At 35.0% G+C, this 10,064-nt stretch overlaps 1 protein-coding gene across 1 annotated transcript in view; it reads left to right on the top strand.

Annotated features, from left to right (window-relative positions):
• The first annotated feature begins 736 nt into the window (after positions 1-736).
• CACNA1H (calcium voltage-gated channel subunit alpha1 H) overlaps positions 737-10,064 on the top strand; it is a 417,575-nt gene continuing 408,247 nt past the window's right edge. Inside the window, exon 1 of the mRNA XM_077274375.1 lies at positions 737-945. The gene's annotated coding sequence lies outside the window, so the exon portion shown is untranslated. The remainder of the gene's footprint in view (positions 946-10,064) is intronic.

Here is a 10,064-nt window from a genome sequence, read left to right as displayed (position 1 = left end):
ACTAAAGCTAGATCCATAGATACACAACTCAGTACTGTTGTATATTGTCTTCTATGCCACTGCTGCTTTCTATTAAGTGTTCTATCTCACACCAGAACGGGTATCACATTTGCACTGCTCATTCCTGCTTTATAATGTCCTCCATGCTGTTGCTGCTTTCTAGTAAGTGTTTTAGCTTTACTTAGTGCTAGATTCACATAAACTGCTCAGTACTGCTGTATAATGATATAACTAATAAGTGTTTTATCTCATCCCAGAGCTGATATTACAGCTATAATGTTTAATCATGCTGTATACTGTCCTCTTTACTGTTGCTTTCTGGTCAGTATTTTAGCACAACTTAGTGCTAGATTCACAGCTACACTACTCAATGTTGCTATATGATGTCATCCATGCCTTTTTTATAGTAAGTGTTATAGCTCAATTTAGTGCTAGATTCACAGCTATACTACTCATTACTGCTACATAATGTCGTCTATGTTGTTGCTGCTTTCTAGTAAGTTTATCTTCCTCTAGAGCTAGATCCACAGATACACTACTCAGTACTGCTGTATAATATCCTGCATCCCGTTGCTGCTTTCTAGTGTTTTATCTCAACCTATATTTGAATCCAAAGCTACACTGTTCAGTACTGCTGTATAATGTCCTCCATGCTGCTGCTGCTTTCTAATAAGTGTTTTATCTCATCTTAGTGCTGAAATTCACAGCTACACTGCTGAGTACTGCTGAGTAATATCCTCCATGCTGTTGCTGCTTTTCAACATATGCTACATAGAGAGCAGGAATTCCTCATGTCTGTGTGTGCTGGTTATGGGAGGCATCATAGAAACTTTTCTCCACTCACCAACTCAGAGACAACTGAAAATTAGAAGCAGAGACTTCAGAGGGGACAACTGGTGAAAAATGCTGGATACAAATCATATAATGGTCTGAAAATAGTGTACGGTAAGTCATCATTTACACACTTACAACAGCTTATTCTGAAAATTCACCTAAAATGACAGGTGCGCTTCAAACACCATGTCATGTCCAGGTACAGCATTATCTACTAATTCATTTAACAATATATCTTTATAGCAATCGGAGCTCAATTGTTCTGGTACACAGCTCCAAATCCTCCTGCATAGACATTAATTATAAAATTCATACTTCCCATAGCCACCACTAGAGGGAGCACACTGCATACTTTCTGATTAATCCCTATGTATAAACAGTAGGCAGTGAGCTCCCTCTAGTGGTGGCTGCAGGAAGTATGAACTCTATAATTTACCTGGAGATTTGGAGCCTTGTGTCAGGAAATCTGATATTTACTAGTTTACAGGAGGTTACTGGAATAAGACCTTTTTTTTTCCAGTTAGTCAATGTTAAGGTCAGATCTGCAGGAAAAGGCACCAGAAATGTTGTGAACTGGAAAAATAAAAATTATGTGATCAATATTTAGCACTTGTGTTATGAGACGTCGCATCCAAACAATGCGTAGAACAGGCTCCCTGATGAATGACATAGAGTGTACACGATCTATAGGGAAGCCATGAGGACTGATTTCTGGGACTGTCTAATCAGGAGAGTGGTGTGTGAGGACAAGACAGCAGAAAATACATCGAACTCTAAAATCCATAAATCCATAGAGTGCTGGATGTTCATTAATATGACCTAGAGGAATAGGGAGGATGGGGGTGTAACGGTGTGGGGCGAGCAACATAGCTGAGGGGGTGGGGGCAGCCGGAATAGCTTCACCATTTTGTCAGTCGGCCATAAAGAATCAGCAGGTGACATACAATCATACAGACACAATATATTCACACATACATACAGTATACACACATGCAAGCACGCACACAACTCACACATCATACATATAACATTCACACGCACACTGTACACAAGCAGACACACAGTTATATAGTGCACAAACATACACATATACTGTACACACACATACATAGTGCACACACATACTGTATACACACATACATAGTGCACACACATACACATATACTGTGCACACATATACACATATACTGTACACATACATAGTGCACACATATACACATATACTGTATACGCACATACATAGTGCACACATATACACATATACTGTACACATACATAGTGCACACATACACATATACTGTATACACACATACATAGTGCACACACATACACATATACACACAGATACATAGTGCACACATACACATATACTGTACACACACATACATAGTGCACACACATACATAGTGCACACACATACACATATACACACACATACATAGTGCACACATATACACATATACTGTACACACACATACATAGTGCACACACATACACATATACACACATACATAGTGCACACATATACACATATACTGTACACACACATACATAGTGCACACACATACACATATACACACAGATACATAGTGCACACATACACATATACTGTATACGCACATACATAGTGCACACATATACACATATACTGTACACATACATAGTGCACACATACACATATACTGTATACACACATACATAGTGCACACATATACACATATACTGTACACATACATAGTGCACACATACACATATACTGTATACACACATACATAGTGCACACACATACACATATACACACAGATACATAGTGCACACATACACATATACTGTACACACACATACATAGTGCACACACATACATAGTGCACACACATACACATATACACACACATACATAGTGCACACATATACACATATACTGTACACACACATACATAGTGCACACACATACACATATACACACACATACATAGTGCACACATATACACATATACTGTACACACACATACATAGTGCACACACATACACATATACACACAGATACATAGTGCACACATACACATATACTGTATACGCACATACATAGTGCACACATATACACATATACTGTACACATACATAGTGCACACATACACATATACTGTATACACACATACATAGTGCACACATATACACATATACTGTACACATACATAGTGCACACATACACATATACTGTATACACACATACACAGTGCACACACATACACATACACACAGATACATAGTGCACACATACACATATACTGTACACACACATACATAGTGCACACACATATTGTATACACACATACATAGTGCACACACATACACATATACTGTATACGCACATACATAGTGCACACATATACACATATACTGTACACATACATAGTGCACACATACACATATACTGTATACACACATACATAGTGCACACACATACACATATACACACAGATACATAGTGCACACATACACATATACTGTACACACACATACATAGTGCACACACATACATAGTGCACACACATACACATATACACACACATACATAGTGCACACATATACACATATACTGTACACACACATACATAGTGCACACACATACACATATACACACAGATACATAGTGCACACATATACACATATACACACACATACATAGTGCACACATATACACATATACTGTACACACACATACATAGTGCACACACATACACATATACTGTACACACACATACATAGTGCACACACATACACATATACACACAGATACATAGTGCACACATACACATATACTGTACACACACATACATAGTGCACACACATACATAGTGCACACACATACACATACACATATACACACACATACATAGTGCACACATATACACATATACTGTACACAAACATAGTGCACACATATACACATATACTGTATACACACACATACATAGTGCACACACATACACATATACTGTATACACACATACATAGTGCACACATATACACATATACTGTACACATACATAGTGCACACACATACACATATACACATATACTGTATACTCACACATACATAGTGCACACACATACACATATACTGTATACACACATACATAGTGCGCACACATACACATACATACACACACATACATAGTGCACACACATACCTATACAAACATACAGGTGCCTCTCACTAAATTAGAATATCATCAAAAAGTGAATTTATTTCAGTTCTTCAATACAAAAAGTGAATCTCATATATTCTATAGAGTCATTACACAGAGTGATCTATTCCAAGTGTTTATTTCTGTTAATGTTGATGATTATGGCTTACAGCCAATGAAAACCCAAAAGTCATTATCTCAGTAAATTAGAATACTTTATAACACCAGCTTGAAAAATTATTTAAAAATCCGAAATGTTGTCCTACTGAAATGTATGTTCAGTAAATGCACTCAATACTTGGTCGCGGCTCCTTTTGCATCAATTACTGCATCAATGCGGTGTGGCATGGAGGCAATCAGCCTGAGGCGCTGCTGAGGGGTTATGGAGGCCCAGGTTGCTTTGATAGCAGCCTTCAGCTCGTCTGCATTGTTGGGTCTGGTGTCTCTCATCTTCCTTCATAGATTCTCTATGGGGTTAAGGTCGGGCGAGTTTGCTGCCAATCAAGCCCAGTGATACTGTTGTTTGTACACCAGGTATTGGTACTTTCTGCAGTGTGGACAGGGGCCAAGTCCTGCTGGAGAATGACATTTCCATCTCCAAAAAGCTTGTCGGCAGAGGGAAGCATGAAGTGCTCTAACATGTCCTGGTAGACGGCTGCGCTGACTTTGGTCTTGATAAAACACAGTGGACCTACACCAGCAGATGACATGGCTCCCCAAACCATCACTGATGGTGGAGACTTCACACTAGACCTCCAGCAGCTTGGATTGTGGTTTCTCCACTCTTCCTCCAGACTCTGGGACCTTGATTTCCAAATGAAATGCAAAATTTACTTTCGTCTGAAAACACCTTAGACCACTGACAACAGTCCGGTTCTTTTCTCCTTGGCCCAGGTAAGACGCTTCTGGCGTTGTCTGTTGGTCATGAGTGGCTGACACAAGGAATGTGACACTTGTAGTCCATGTCCTGGATACGTCTGTGTGTGGTGAAGCAATGACTCCAGCAGCAGTCCGCTCCTTGTAAATCTCCCCCACATTCTTGAATGGCCTTTTCTTAACAATCCTTTCAAGGCTGCGGTTATCCTGGTTGCTTGTGCACCTTTTCTACCGCACTTTTTCCTTCCACTCCACTTCCCATTAATATGCTTGGATACAGCACTGTGTGAACAGCCGGCTTCTTTAGCAATGACCTTTTGTGGCTTCCCCTCCTTGTGGAGTGTGTCAGTGACGCCTTCTGGACATCTGTCAGGTCAGCAGTCTTCCCCATGATTGTGGAGCTACTGAAACAGACTAAGGAGCCCTTATAAACACTTAGGAGCCTTTGCAGGTGTTTTTTGTTAATTATTTTAATTTACTGAGATAATGACTTTTGGGTTTTCATTGGCTGTAAGCCATAATCACCAACATTAACAGAAATAGACACGTTAAATAGATCACTCTGTGTGTAATGACTCTATGTAATATATTAGATTCACTTTTTGTATTGAAGAACTGAAATAAATTAACTTTTTGATGATATTCTAATTTTGTGAGAAGCCCCTGTATGCTTGGTTCAGATCTGGGTATAAAAATGCCACTTAGTTTTTCATAAAAACACCAATGCAAAAACCAATAAGAAAAGAGTCCGCAGGTCAAGAGTATCTATACACACGTATATACATACAGTACATACACAGATATACATACAGTACCTATAGAGACATATATACATACAGTACCTATAGAGACATATATACATACAGTACATACACAGATATATATATATATATATATATATATATATATATATACAGTACATACACACATATATGCATACAGTACATACATATATATGTATACATACAGTACATACACAGATATATATATATATATATACAGTACATACACATATATACATATAGTACATACACAGATATATATATATATATATATATATATATATATATATACATACAGTACATACACAGATTACATACACAGATATATATATATATATATATATATATATATATACATTCAGTACATACACAGATTACATACACAGATATATATATATATATATATACATACAGTACATACACAGATATATATATATATATATATATATATATACATACAGTACATACACAGATATATATATACAGTACATACAGTACATACACAGATATATATATATACATACAGTACATACACAGATTACATACACAGATATATATATATATATACATACAGTACATACACAGATATATATATATATATATATACATACAGTACATACACAGATTACATACACAGATATATATATATATACATACAGTACATACACAGATATATATATATATATATATATATACATACAGTACATACACAGATTACATACACAGATATATATATATATATATACATACAGTACATACACACATATATATATATACATACAGTACATACACAGATATATATATATATATATATATACAGTACATACACACATATATATGTATACAGTACATACACATATACATACAGTACATACACAGATATATATATATACACACAGTACATACATACACATATATACATACAGTACCTATAGAGACATATATACATACAGTACCTATAGAGACATATATACATACAGTACATACACAGATATATATATATATATATATATATATATACAGTACATACACACATATATGCATACAGTACATACATATATATGTATACATACAGTACATACACAGATATATATATATATATACAGTACATACACATATATACATATAGTACATACACAGATATATATATATATATATATACATACAGTACATACACAGATTACATACACAGATATATATATATATATATATATATATATATATATATACATTCAGTACATACACAGATTACATACACAGATATATATATATATATATATATATATATATATATATATATATACATACAGTACATACACAGATATATATATACAGTACATACAGTACATACACAGATATATATATATACATACAGTACATACACAGATTACATACACAGATATATATATATATACATACAGTACATACACAGATATATATATATATATATATATACATACAGTACATACACAGATTACATACACAGATATATATATATATACATACAGTACATACACACATATATATATATATATACATACAGTACATACACAGATATATATATATATATATATACAGTACATACACACATATATATGTATACAGTACATACACATATACATACAGTACATACACAGATATATATATACATACAGTACATACACAGATATATATATACATACAGTACATACACAGATATATATATATATACATACAGTACATACACAGATTACATACACAGATATATATATATATACATACAGTACATACACACATATATATATATACATACAGTACATACACAGATATATATATATATATATATATACAGTACATACACACATATATATGTATACAGTACATACACATATACATACAGTACATACACAGATATATATATACATACAGTACATACACAGATATATATATATATATATATATATACATGCAGTACATACACACATATATATGTATACAGTACATACAGTACATTCACAGATATATATATATATACATACAGTACATACACAGAGATATATATACATACAGTACATACACAGAGATATATATATATATATACATACAGTACATACACACATATATATATATATATACATACAGTACATACACAGATATATATATATATATATATATATATATACAGTACATACATATATATGTATACAGTACATACACATATACATACAGTACATACACAGATATATATATATACATACAGTACATACACAGATATATATATATATACATGCAGTACATACACACATATATATGTATACAGTACATACACACATTTTCTTTCCTGTGCATATCTGTATTAGCTTCTTTTCCTGCTGCCGTCCTGACACACTGTAACGCTGCTGATACTATGTGAATACACTGACTTCATACACGCAGGGAATCCTCTGTACTCCCATACTGCCACCTACAGGCCGGCAGCTGAACTATCTGTGGTATCTGACTCCGATCCTATCCTCCGGGTATCATACCCGGGGTATGAGCCGCCATATCTGCGGCTCCTCGTCTGCTGCCGCCGGTAATAACCGTTATCATACATTATGCAGACGCCGGCTGCAGACGATCGCTCCCGCCAGTAATCGTCGTCCGTTCTAGTTGTCAGTGAATGCTGCCGATGTCGTCGTATCTGAATTTTGGGCCATCGTCATCTATCACTCAAACTCGTAATGGTTTATTATGGTTTTCCAATGATTCCGTCAAAAATATTGGCTGCCAGCGAATCCGCAATGTCTGGAAAAAACGTTAAAAAATGAAGTTGGCAACTGACACATTGTAACAAACATCAGCCGTGAAAGATGGAGAAGGCGCAAAGCGTTATCGTCTGTGAATGTTGGCAGGAATGGTTTCACTCACTGACACGAAGCAGAGATCTTGTAAGTTCTGAGAAATCTCAATCCAATGTAAATGAGTAATCCGCGGGACGTTTCATTACACAATGATCAAGCTTTATTTACACAAGAACAGACGGCCCCTTTCACATCTGATTTGTAGCCGTACGGTTTTCTCTAAACACTGCGCTCGGCCAGGTCTAGGAAAACATTCCTCCGGGAGAGTCAGGGTCCTCCAGAGCGTCTGCCGCCTCACGGTTACATAACATGGAGCATTGGGTGCAAACACTGACAGTGCGCACTTCTCAGCACTAGAGGGCGACACTGTAAGCGCACAAGAGCATAGCACAAGTTCAGTAAACCCCAACTCTGAAATTACCATCAACTTACCCATTATCAGAGAAAGAGGGGACAGAAATGGTAATGCTACTTTAATTACACTAGGGGGAGCTCATTGCATGCAAGTTTATATAGCGCCTATTAGATGTCTACACCAATAGGCAATGAGCTCCATCTAGTGGTGGCTGCAGGTAAGCAGAGATTTATCTTTTATCTTTACAGTAAAGTGAGGAATATTCAGACTTTTTTTACTATGAGGCCAAATGGTTAAAAATAATAAATACAATCAGTCTACAGTAATTCAGTGTATTTAACTTACAGTATATTCTAACAGGCGCTGTATACCCATTGTGTAACAGAGGAGGGTTCTCACCGGAGCGCAGGTGCACATAACTATACAGCATGGCAGCAGGTGATAGACAGAGAGACAATAGATAGATAATAAATAGATAGATGGATAATAGATAGATAGTAGATAGATAATAGATAGATGATAGATAGATAATAGATAGATGGATAATAGATAGATAATAGATAATAGATAGATGGATAATAGATAGATAATAGATAGATGATAGATAGATAATAGATAGATGGATAATAGATAGATAATAGATAGATGGATAATAGATAGATAATAGATAGATGATAGATAGATAATAGATAGATGGATAATAGGTAGATAATAGATAGATAGATAAATAGATAGATAGATAGATAATAGATAGATGGATAATAGGTAAATAATAGATAATAGATAGATAATACATAGATGATAGATAGATAATAGATAGATGGATAATAGATAGATAATAGATAGATAATACATAGAAGATAGATAATAGATAGATAGATAGATAGATGATAGATATATGATAGATAGATAATAGATAGATAATAGGTAGATAAATAGATAGATAATAGATAGATGGATAGATAATAGATAGATGATAGATAGAACATAATCGATAGATGATAGATATATGATAGATAATAGATAGATGATAGATAGATAATAGATAGATTACAGACATAAGTTCCTTACACAATGCGGATGCCGCTGATGCTCTATATAACACCACAATAGCTGTAGCTTTGGAATCTGCTGCCGTAAAATCAACAGACAGCCCTGGCACACCAGCCTGACCAAGGAACTGAGGCGAGCTTCCAGGGCTGCT

Source organism: Ranitomeya variabilis, chromosome 7 (assembly GCF_051348905.1).
Source record: "Ranitomeya variabilis isolate aRanVar5 chromosome 7, aRanVar5.hap1, whole genome shotgun sequence".
Taxonomy (NCBI): Eukaryota; Metazoa; Chordata; class Amphibia; order Anura; family Dendrobatidae; genus Ranitomeya; species Ranitomeya variabilis.
The sequence above is the reverse complement of the archived record's forward strand: the minus strand, read 5'-3'. Positions and strand labels throughout refer to the sequence as shown.